This window comes from Schistocerca piceifrons, chromosome 2, assembly GCF_021461385.2.
Source record: "Schistocerca piceifrons isolate TAMUIC-IGC-003096 chromosome 2, iqSchPice1.1, whole genome shotgun sequence".
In the NCBI taxonomy this organism is placed as follows: Eukaryota; Metazoa; Arthropoda; class Insecta; order Orthoptera; family Acrididae; genus Schistocerca; species Schistocerca piceifrons.
The window spans coordinates 939,390,162-939,403,041 of NC_060139.1; positions in this window are offsets into that span (position 1 = coordinate 939,390,162).

Genomic DNA, 12,880 nt, shown 5'->3' on the forward strand with positions numbered 1-12,880 from the left:
TGACCATCAGCATTTCATATAATTATTGACCGAATTTGAGAATTTATAATTCTGTGATAAGCTACTCTTTAAAAGACACGAGGGTTGAATGAAAAGTAATGCCTCCACCTTCGTTAATTGGGCTTGGGTGAGAATACTTTAATAAATCAAGCAAAGAAGTAATCCTTAGAATGTGATCTTTGATTACCAATATTCACTTTTCCATGTAACCGGCAGCCAATTAGGTACATTTCAGCCAACGATGAAAAAATTTTCTGAAGCCGTCACGGAATAAAATGGTTCAAATGGCTCCAAGAACTATAAGACTTAACATCTGAGGTCATCAGTCCCCTAGACTTAGAACTACTTAAACCTAACTAACCTAAGAACACCACACAAATCCATGCCCTAGGCAGGATTCGAACCGGCGACCGTTGCAGCAGCGCGGTTCCGGACTGAAGTGCCTAGAACCGCTCGGCCACAACGGCCGGCGTCACGGAAGAAGTCGACACTCTGTTTCCGCAACCACAGCTCACAATTCTCTCAACGTCTTCATCAGAAGCATGATGATGTCCCCACAGATCGTCTTCCATTGTCGGCAACAGATGGAAGTCAGACGGTGCTAAATCGGGACTTCGTGGAGAATGCCGTACGGTGGTGAGATTTAGTCTCTAAAGTTCTGCTGTGGTGGCAGGTGAAGTGTGTGATTTGGCACTGCCATGGTTCAGGAAAACATTTACCTCTTCCTTTCGGACCCTTGTTAGCCGTCGTTTCAGAGTTCGCAGCGTTGTCATGTAACGTTCTGAATTTATTGTTGTTCCACGATCAAGGAAATCAACACTTTACTTGTGAAACTCGGTGGTTGCTGTCACAGGACGTCCAACTCTTTGTTTGTCACGCAGGTCAGATGTTCCCGCCTCAACATCTTTAAACTTACTCGCCCAACGACGCACAGTGCTCACACCAACACAGTCACCATAAACTGCTTTCATTCTCTGATGAATCTCATTTGGGGTGACACCTTCTGCTGTCAACAATTCAATGAATGAACGTTGCTTAAACCGCATTGACCGACCGTCTGAGCAGGGTTCCATACTTTACACTGTCACCCAACCGTTCAATGGTAAGGCTTCCCGCCAACTGGAGCTGTAGAGAAGAGGCTACGGAACAAGCCAATACCTGCAGCATACCAATGCTGCCAACTGTTGAAGAGTTACGAAGGTGGAGGCATTACTTTTCAGTCAGTCCTCGTATAATCTTACGTCAAATGGTTAACACGACAAGTCGAGTATTAGAGATAGAAACCCTACATATGTTGGGGCAGCGCAACTCACGGAGCGCAGATTACACAATGTTCATCCACTTGCTGAGAATGAGAACACTTAGCGACTTGCAACAAGCTTTACACATAACTTCAAGCCTTTCACATACGTTTTCTCGCTGATCTTCTGGAGTATCTAGATACCAACTCCACGACATAGGCCTCTTCCAAACATTTCCATTTCCATCTTTGCTGGACGGTCTGGATCCAGTATTTTCTCCATTTCGCTGGAGGACGTCCGGTACTTTTCTTTGAATCCTTCGGCTGTGAGTGCATTGGTGTTTGGGTCAATCTGAATTTTCATTGGCCATGTGTCCTGCCCAGCACCACTTCAGTATCACTATTAGCTCGACAACGTCATAGACCTCCGTTCTTCCCCGTTCCCGACCTTTTGTTTCAATGTCATTCCAAACGATGCTCTTTCTATTGCTCTTTGACAGAACCGGAGCAGATTCGGGTTACTTGTGTCATCGTTTAGAGCCTGTATGTCGTTTCTGACAGGATGCATGTGTCGTAAATTATCCTTTTTAAATTTATAATGATAGTCGATTTACGGAGAATTAAGCTTACGTTTGTCGCGTGCCATCCAGGTAAGGGCAATTCGCCGAGTGATCTGTGCTGTCTGGTCGTCTTTCCCGAGTTGAATTTCATGTCGGAGATAAATGTGTTCATTAACTGCATCCACAGTATGGGTTTCGATGGAGACCGTGATACTGACAGAGCTCATGACTTTGAGATTTTGGAGATTCATTTTGAGCCCTACAGATCGGGAAGCATCTTTGAGTTCTCAGATCATTGTTGACAGTTCGTTTTTGTCGCTGAATGATCTCATCTGTAAAGAGAAGTTGGATGAGACGTTTTCCATTTATGATGATACCTTTCTGTCCCCAGGACAGAGATCTGAAAACATCTTCCAGAGCCAAGGTGAATGACTTTGGCGAGATTGTCTCTCCTGGTCTCACGCTTCTTCTCACGAGCATCTTTCCGGTGATCCAATCTTCCTCTATTTTCACATGTAGAGTGGAATTCTCGAAAATGTAGCGGATTAAATTAGTATATCTGGTCATCGCCCTCACTACCAACCAGGTTTCGATCGCGTCGAATGCCTTCTGGTAGTCTGTAAAGATCATTTGAAGTGGTGTGTTATACTCCATTCGTTTCTCTATAAGAGAGCGGACTTCTTGAACATGATCAATCGTACTGAAACCTTTTCATCCCACCTGTTCGACTTGCTGCTAAAAGTCAAATTTCTGACTCAAGCGGTTCGGAAGGATATATAATATTATTATTATTGACGTTAATTCCCCGTTAAGGAGAGGGCTAAAACACAATCAATTTTCATGGCAGATTTTTCTGTCTCTTTCTTTTTTCTTCCCCAAAACCTCTGATATATTCACTGTTTTTTTCCACTCTTCTGTCCGCTTCTTTCATGTTTTCTTTTCTTTGGGCGTTTGTTGAAATTTCTGTTTTCTGATTTTTTTTCTCTGTATTTTTCCCTGTCTGTCATGTCTTCAGTGGAGATGTTCAGTTTCTTGAGGTCTTCCATGGTTTACTTTACCCAGTTAGTTTTCACTGTATTAGTTGTCAATATGTTAAAAATATTTTGGTCAACCTATTTCCGTTCATCCTATGTGTGTGTCCGTAGAACTTTGCCCTTCTTTCTCTGATGTTGTTAGTAATTGCCTCTGTCTGTTCGTACAGTTCTTTTGTCAGTCTCTTTATTCAGATCCCCTTTTTCTGAACTGGTCCGTAGTTCTTTCTCAGCTTTTTCCTCTATTGTTTTTCCATCTTCTTAATTTTTGTTCTTCCCTTGATTACTGTTGTTTCTGAGGCATACAAGGCCTCTGGTAAGACTACTATACGGTAGTGTCTTAATTCGGCGTTGATGGAAATACGTCTTTAGTCGTAATGGTGCCATGTAAGCTCGTATGCTTTTTGCAGTCTTGTGATCCTTTCTTCATTGGATATTGCGTCCAGTCCTCTTTTATGTACAGTCTCTCCCAAGAATTTGAAACTATCTACTTGTGTTATCTTTCCATACTTTCTTATCAGTGGATGTCCGTCTGTTGATTTTGTATCCATGTATTGCATCTTTTCTTATGAGATTTGTAGTCCTGTTTTGGTATGTAGTGTCTCTAGTGCTTCCTTGGCTTCTCTGTTATTTGTTATGATGGCCATATCATCGGCAAAGGCCAGACATTTTATGTTGACGGTTCTATCCTTTTGTGTCTCCTCATCTTTATCCCATTTACTCTTTTGTCCCGTGTCCTGATTTTATATATATATATATATATATATATATATATATATATATATATATATATATATATATACGTCAGCGTCAGTTATGACGTTTTAGTTTTTACTTCTTTACTACCAGTTCTATTTGCAACACATTTTCACTCACATATGTAACTGAATAAATCTGTGAAATTATATCACTATACGACATATATAGAAGTATAAATAAGGGAGTTAGATTCTTTAAACCATCGCTGTTGAGGGGGAATGGGGGGGGGGGATTAGTGGGATAACAAGAAATGCATGGAAGGTTACTGGAGATGGTTCCTTTCACATTCCATAGCTGATTAGGTACTCGTTCTTCGCCACTGAGCTGCTGTTCAATTTGTAATGACGTCACTGCCGACGAGACGCTAGACCTATAAACAATTTTTTGCACCACAGAAATTCCTACGGACGACTTCTGACAACGAAAGCAGATCGATCCAAGTTACCTACACGGCTAGATAAGGGGCGGAAGTGAGTGGTAAGCAGCCCGCGCGGCTGGCCTCCGCTGGTGCTAAGGTATGCTGAGTGCGTTTTAGCGACTCCCTTTGGAAGTATAGCGTAGCGGTAGACACACTACCAATGCGGAGGCTACTCCAGACGGCGGGAGCTGCATACCGATTCCGTTTGCAGTCGGCTGCGGCCGTCCTCGGAGATCGAAGATCCGTGTTTGTGTACGTGTGTCACGCGAGAAGTGCGCTTCCGGTCCGCACTCACTCAACAAGGAAACAGATATTCAATATTAATACGTTTGTATTTTAAGTTTCTGGAGTGATTTGATGTTCCCAGAACGAAATCTTCACTCTGCAGCGGAGACTGCGCTGATAGGAAACCTCCTGGTGGATTAACACTGTGCACCGGACCGAGACTCGAACTGGGGACCTTTGCCTTTCGCGGGAGAGTGCTCTACTATAACATCAATCTTTGATTTGATATTATCCTCCATCTTTTCCAATCTTGCGCTCATCTTTTCTTCTCTCCTTAACTGCTAGACCTATTATTTCCTGTACTCTGCATCTTTGCCTGCCCTTACTATTTTCCCTCCTATGTTGTTGTGGTCTTCAGTCCAAAGACTGTTTGCTGCAACTCGCAATGCTGCTCTATCCTGTGTAAGCCTCTCCCTCTCCGAGTAACAACTGCAGCTTACATCCTTCGGAACCTGCATAGTGTATTCATCTCTTGGCCTCCCTCTACGAATTTTACCCTCCACGCTTCCCTCCAATACTAAATTCGTGATCCCTTGATGCCTCAGAACGTGCCCTACCAACCGATCCCTTCTTCTAGTGAAGTTGTGCCACAAATTCCTCTTCTCCCCAATTCTACTCAGTACCTTCTCACTAGTTACGTGATCTATTCATCTAATCTTCACCATTCTTCTGTAGTACCACATTTCTTCTTGTCTAAACTGTTTATCATCCATGTTTCACTTCCACACATGGCTAAACTCCATACAAATGCTTTCAGAAAAGACTTCCCGACACTTAAAGCTATACTGGGTATTAACAAATTTTTTTTCTTCAGAAAAGCTTTCCTTCCCAACGCCAATGTACATTTTATATCCTCTCTACCTCGACCAGCCTCAGTTATTTTGCGCCCAAAACAGCAAAACTCATCTACTACTTTAAGTATCGCATTTCCTAATATAATACCCTCAGCATCACCTGATTTAATTCGACTACCTTCCATTATCCTTGTTTTGCTTTTGTTTATGTTCATCTTATATCCTTTCAAGACACTGTCCATTCCGTCCAACTGTTCTTCCAAGTCCTTTGCTGTCTTTGACAGAATTATGTCATTGGCAATCCTCAAGGCTATTACTTCTTCTCCCTAGATTTTAATTCCTACTCCAAATTTTTCTTTTGTTTCCTTTACTGCTTCCTCAATATACAGAAGGAATAACATCGGGGATAGGCTACAACCCTGTCTCACTCCCTTCTCAACCACTGCTTCCCTTTCGTGCCTCTCCAATCTCGTTTCTGTAAAAATTGTAAATAACTTTTCGCTTCCTCTATTTTATTCCTGCCACCTTCAGAATTTGAAAGAGAGTATTCCAGTCAACATTGTCAAAAGTTTTCTCTAAGTCTACAAATGCTATAACCGTAGGTTTGCCTTTCGTCAGCCTGCCTTCTAATATAAATCGTAGGGACAGTATCGCCTCGCGTGTTCCTATATGTCTACGTAATCCAAACTGATCATCCCCGAGGTCGGCTTCTACCAGTTTTTCCATTCTCCTGTAACGAATTCGTGTTAGTATTAACTTATTAAACTGGTAGTTCGATAATTTTCACACATGTCAGCACCTTCTTTCTTTGGAATTACAATTATTATATTCTTTGCTCATCAGATGGAAGAGTTTGTCATGTCCGGCTTTCCCAAGGCCATCAGTAGTTCTAACGGAATGTTTTCTACTCCTGGGGCCTTGTTTCGACTTAGGTCTTTCAGTGCTCTGTCGAATTCTTCACGCAGTATCATTTCTCCCATCACGTCTTCATCTACGTCCTCTGCCATTTCCATAATATTGCCCTGAGGTAAATCGCCCTTGCATACACCCTCTATATACTCCTTCCACCTTTCTGCTTTCCTTTTTTTGGTTAGGACAGGTTTTCCACCTGAGCTCATGGTATTCATATAGGTGGTTTTCTTTTTTCCAAAGGTCTCTTTAATTTTCCTATAGGCGGCATCTATCTTAACCCTAGTGATATGTGCATCTACATCCTTACATTTGTCCTTTAGCAATTCCTGTTCGGCCATTTTACACTTCCAGTCGATCTCATTTTTGAGACATTTGTATTCCTTTTCGCCTCTTTCATTTACTGTATTTTTTTACTTTCTCCTTTCATCAATTAAATTCAACATTTCTTGTGCTAACCAAGGATTTCCACTAGCATTCGTCTTTTTACCTAATTGATCCTCTGCTGCCTTCACTATTTCATCTCTCAAAGCTACCCATTCTTCTTCTACTGCATTCCTTCCCCCTGTTCTTGTCAGTCGTTCCACAATGCTCCCTCTGAAACTCTCTGCAACCTCTGGTTCTTTCAGTTTATCCAGGTCCCTTCCATTAGAATCCCCTTTTGCGGTTTCTTCAGTTTTGATCTTCAGTTCATAACCGATAAATTGTAGTCAGAATCTACATCTACCCCTGGAAATTTCTTACAATTTAAAATCTGATTTTAAATCCCTGTCTTACCGTTATACAGTCAATCTGAAACCTTCCGATGTCTCCAGGTCTCCTCCGCGTATACAGCCGTCTTTCATGATTCTTAAACCAAGTGTGACCTATGATTAAGTTATGCTCTGTACAGAATTCTACCAGACGGCTTCCTCTTTCATTCTTTACCCCAGTCCATATTCACCTACTACTCTTCCTTTTCCTACCACCGAATTCCAGTCCCCTATGACTATTAACTTTTCGTCTCCCTTAACTATCTGAATAATTTGTTTTATCTCATCATACACTTCTCAAATCTCTCGAGCATCTGAAGAGCTAGTTGGCATATAAACTTGGACTACTGCGGTAGGCGTGTGCCTTGAATCTAACTTGGCTACAATAATGCTTTCACTGTGCTGTTCGTAGTAGCTTCATTCATTATGAATCCTAGTCCTGCATTATCCCTACACTACTGACCATTAAAATTGCTACACCAAAAAGAAATGCAGGTGATAAACGGGTATTCATTGGACAAATATATTATACTAGAAATGACATGTGATTATATTTTCACACAATTTGGGTGGATAGATCCTGAGAAATCAGTACCCAGAACAAACACCTCTGGCCGTAATAACGGCCTTAACACGCCTGGGCATTGAGTCAAACAGAGCTTGGATGGCGTGTACAGGTGCATCTGCCCAGGCAGCTTCAACACGATTCCACGGTTCATCAAGAGTAGTGACTGACGTATTGAGACGAGCCAGTTGCTCGGCCACCATTGACCACACGTTTTCAATTGGTGAGAGATCTGGAGAATGTGCTGGTCAGGGCAGTAGTCGAACATTTTCTGTATCCAGAACGGCCCGTACAGGACCTGCAACATGCGGTCGTTCATTGTCCTGCTGAAATGTAGGGTTTCACAGGGATCGAATGAAGGGTAGAGCCACGGGTCGTAACACATCTTAAATGCAACGTCCACTGTTCAAAGTGCCGTCAGTGCCAACAAGAGGTGACCGAGACGTGTAACCAATGGCACCCCATACCATCACGCCGGGTAGTACACCAGTACGGCGATGACGAATACACGCTTCCAATGTACGTTCACCGAGATGTCGCCAAACACCGACGCTGTAAACAGAACCTGGATTCATACGAAAAAATGACGTTTTGCCATTCGTGCGCCCAAGTTCGTCGTTGAGTACACCATCGCAGGCGCTCCTGTCTCTGATGCAGCGTCAAGGGTAACCGCAGTCATGGTCTCCGAGCTGATAGTTCATGCTGCTGCAAACGTCGTCGAACTATTCGTGCAGATGGTTGGTTGTTGTCTTGCAAACGTCCCCATCTGTTGACTTAGGGATCGAGCCGTGGCTGCACGCTCCGTTACAGCCATACGGATAAGATGCCTGTCATCTGGACTGCTAGTGATACCAGGCCGTTGGGATCCAGCACGGCATTCCGTATTACCCTCCTGAACCCACCGATTCCATATTCTGCTGACAGTCATTGGATCTCGACCAACGCAAGCAGCAATGTCGCGCTACGATAAACCGCAATCGCGATAGGCTACAATCCGACCTGTATCAAAGTCGGAAACGTGATGGTACGCATTTCTTCTCCTTACACGAGGCATCACAACAACGTTTCACCGGGCAACGCCGGTGAACTACTGTTTGTGTATGAGAAATCGGTTGGAAACTTTCCTCATGTCAGCTGGCCGTTGTGGCCGAGCGGTTTGTGGTGTCACCGCCAGACACCACACTTACTAGGTGGTAGCTTAAATCGGCCGCGGTCCATTTAGTACATGTCGGACCCGCGTGTCGCCACTGTGTAATCGCAGACCTAGCGCCACCACCAAGGCAGGTCTCGTGATACGAGAGAGTACTCGCCCCAGTTGTACGCGAACCTAGCTATCGCCCAGTTGTACGAGAACCTAGCTACCGCCCAGTTGTACGAGAACCTAGCTACCGCCCAGTTGTACGAGAACCTAGCTACCGACCAGATGTACGAAGCCTTTCTCTCTCATTAGCCGAGAGACAGAATAGCCATCAGCTAAGTTAATGGCTATGAACTAGCAAGGCGCCATTGGTATCAGTGCCTATAGCTTACGAGTATTCAAGAGAGATGTATTCCAAGGACTAATAAAAAGATAAGTAATAAGCATCTACACACTTTTCTTCTTATTCATTTATAAGTTCTCATGTTCCAGACTTCACGCCCGTCTGCTTTAGCCGTGCGTGCACTATCGGCTACAGCGTTAGTCTAGAGTTCATTTTCAGCAATCTCAACTTCACGGTGTCGGCCCAGCTACCGACACAACATTTATTGGCGACGAGCAAAAGAGTTTGTATTACTTCGTTTGCCACATTGGCGACGATTTAAAGTGTTCTGATTGCTTACATTTAATTGTGTCATGGCTTCGCCACATTCTCCAGATGTACTGTCCGAATTTTATCGCTTGCAGAATCAGCAGACGCAGGCGTTACTGGATGCCCTTGGACAGCTCGTCCAGGGTCAACGTGCGCTGCACACCGATGCGGCCGCCGCCGCTTCTTCGCTACCGCTGCCACTAAACGCTGTTGCACCTCCCTTTCGACCATACGTGGCAGCCGATGAGACCTGGCACGAGTGGTCTCGCCAGTTCAACTTTCATCTAGCAGCCTACAGAATTCAAGGTAAAGAGCGGCAGCCGTTTTTGCTTTCTTGTGTCGGTGTGTCCACATACCGTGTGATAGTGAAATTGTTTCCCCGACGAGACGTAGCAACTCTGTCCTACGAGGAAATTTTGTCTGCATTAGATGCCTATTTCAAGGAAACAGTTAATGTGGTTGCAAAACGGTATACGTTCTTTCGTACAAAACGTACGGCCGGTCAAACTAATAGGGAGTGGGTAGCAACATTGCAAGGACTTACTAGGGACTGTGCCTTTGAATGTGACTGTGGTCTTTCTTATTCCGATACAATGGTGCGTGATGCAATAGCACAGAACGTTTCTGATGTTCGCATACGGGAGCAAATTTTGAAACTAGTTAATCCCTCCCTTCAACAAGTCATAGACATATTGGATAGACAGGACACACTTGACTGTGCTCAGGAATCTTTTGAAACTTCGCCAGCCGTGTGTTACATTAACCGGCCCGCTGGACGCGCTGCGCGGCCCGGTAACCGGGCCTTGCGCACGTCGACACAGCGACCGCCGCGTGCTAAGCCAGGTGTGCCGCGCCAGCCCACAAATGCAGTGAAATCATGCCCGCGGTGTGCTACTAGACATTCGCGTGAACATTGCCCGTCACGCCGAGCTATTTGCTTTTTCTGCAATAAGAAAGGACATGTTCAAAGTGTTTGCCAGAAAAAGCTCAGATCAGACAATCACAACCATTCCAGGCCCTTTGCTTCGCGCCGGAATCGAACCAAGGACACTCAAGCTCGTGGACCTTCGCCCATGGACATTCATGTCGTTAATTCCGCTTCGTCCAGTGACACTTTCTCTAACAGTAACTGTGATCGTCCCACAAAAACTGTGCGTCGACGTCGCCGGAAATCACGTCAATTAGCAAGTGATTCTGTACCAGTGTCTGTTCCAATTGCGCAAAACAGTCGCTCTTGTCGTCAGCAGGACAATAAACTTTTTGTGGACTTAGACTTTGAAGGCAAAGTGATACCATTCCAGCTCGATACCGGAGCTGCAGTTTCATTGCTCAATCACGACACGTACAAACAACTGGGCGCACCTCCGTTGCGTGCCGCAAATGTTAAGCTAACTACATATTCCGGACAGAAAATTCCTGTGTTAGGACAGTGCCGCCTTCTTGCAACATACAAGGGACAAACAAAACTTGTGTCATTTTACGTTCTTCGTTCTTCTTCTGCAGTGAACTTGTTTGGTCTAGATTTGTTTCAGTTGTTTAACATGTCTATTGTAAATCAGGTCCTATCAGTGAATCAGACTGTGCCTACAGACAGTGTTTCTCGGCTCTGTGACGAATTTGCAGACATTTTTGCACCGGGCTTAGGTTGCGCTAAAAACTATGAAGCACATTTAGAACTGAAAGTAAACGCGCAACCGCAATTTTTCAGGGCGCGCAATGTTCCCCACGCATTGCGTGATGAGGTCGCAAGAACGTTACACGATCTCGAATCACAGGGTGTAATTGAACGTGTGCAAGCTTCTCTCTGGGCCTCACCCTTAGTAATTTTGCCAAAACCTTCCGGAAAATTGAGACTTTGCGTGGACTTCAAGGCCACAGTGAATCCACAGCTCGTGACTGCTACTTTTCCTTTGCCCCGCCCGGAAGATCTTTTTGCTAAACTGTGCCCGGGAAAATATTTTTCAAAGTTGGACCTAGCCGATGCGTACTTGCAAATACCAGTGGACGACGAATCCCAGCGCGTATTGGTGGTTAACACGCATCTTGGATTGTACCGCTTCAAAAGACTGCCATTCGGGTGTGCATCCGCCCCTGCCTTGTTTCAGCAATATTTACAAACTATTTGTGCGTCGGTCCCTACTGCAGCAAACTATCTGGACGATATAGTGATCTCCGGACAGACAGAAGAAGATCATCTTGCGAATTTACGAACATTATTTCAGGTCTTGCGGCAAAATGGTCTTCGCTTGAGGAAGGACAAATGTGTGTTTTTTTGCTCGTGACTTACCATACCTGGGACATGTCATTAATGCCCAAGGCATACACCCGAGTCCAGAGCACCTCCGTGCCATACAAGAATTGCCTTCCCCTCAAGATGTGAAACAGCTACAGAGTGTGTTGGGTAAAATTAATTATTACAATAAATATGTGCGCAATGCCTCTTCCATTTCAGCTCCGCTTCATCGCTTACGCCGTAAAGGTGTTCCGTTCGTCTGGACGCCGGAATGTGAACGCGCCTTTCGCCAGTTGAAATCGGCGTTGCTTTCTAATACTTGCCTTACGCCATTCGATCCCCAGAAACCCCTTTTGTTGATGGTAGATGCATCGGATTTCGGGATCGGTGCTGTGCTTGCGCACAAAGTTGGCTCCCATGATCGCCCTATTGCCTTTGCGTCCAAATTGCTCTCGTCTGCGCAAAGAAATTATTCACAGATAGAGAAAGAAGCTTTGGCTCTCGTGTTTGGTGTTACTAAGTTCCATGATTTCTTGTATGGTCGTCACTTTACCATCATCACAGACCACAAACCTTTGACATCGCTTTTTCATCCGACCAAGCCTGTACCTCCACGTACAGCGCAGAAATTCATTCGCTGGTCTATTTTCCTCTCGCAGTACCGCTACGATATCTTGTATCGGTCCACTGCTAAGCACGGAAACGCCGATGCGCTGTCCCGTTTGCCTGTTGCTGAGGATAAAGCATTCGATTCTTCCGAACTTGCTTGCATGTTCATTGATTCGGAAACCGATGAAGTGGTCGAATCGTTTCCGATTGATTTTCGTCGTGTCGCTACAGCCACAGCTGCTGACCCTGTCCTTGCTACTGTTTTACGTTTTGTTGCTACGCAATGGCCTTTGTCAAAGTCTCGGATCGAGGATCCGTTGGTTCGCCGATTTTTTGCTCACAAGGAGAGACTTTTTGTTCGACGTGGTGTTTTGTTGTTGCGTTCTGATAATGATCAGTCCCGAGTCGTGGTCCCACGTTCGTTACAGTCCTCTGTCTTACGGCTTCTTCACCAAGGACATTGGGGTATAGTGCGAACGAAACAACTTGCTCGTCAGCACTGTACTTGGTTCGGAATCTATGCTGCGATTACGAATATGTGTTCTTCGTGCCCGGCGTGTGCCGAACAACAATCCGCACCGCCGCGGAAAGTCTTTGCGTGGCCAAAAGCCACTTCCCCTTGGCAACGCTTGCACATTGATTTTGCTGGTCCATTCTGGAATGCTCGATGGTTGGTTCTGGTCGACGCCTTCAGTAATTTTCCTTTTGTTGTCCGGATGTCTTCCACGACGTCCTCCGCCACCATCCAAGCGTTGTCTGCTATCTTTTGCATTGAAGGTCTTCCGCAGACTATTGTTTCCGACAATGGCCCACAATTCATGTCCGCAGAATTTCAGTCATTCTGCCAGGCCAATGGTATTCAACATCTGACATCCGCGCCGTTTTCGCCTCAGTCCAACGGTGCCGCTGAACGATTGGTCCGGACTTTCAAGTCA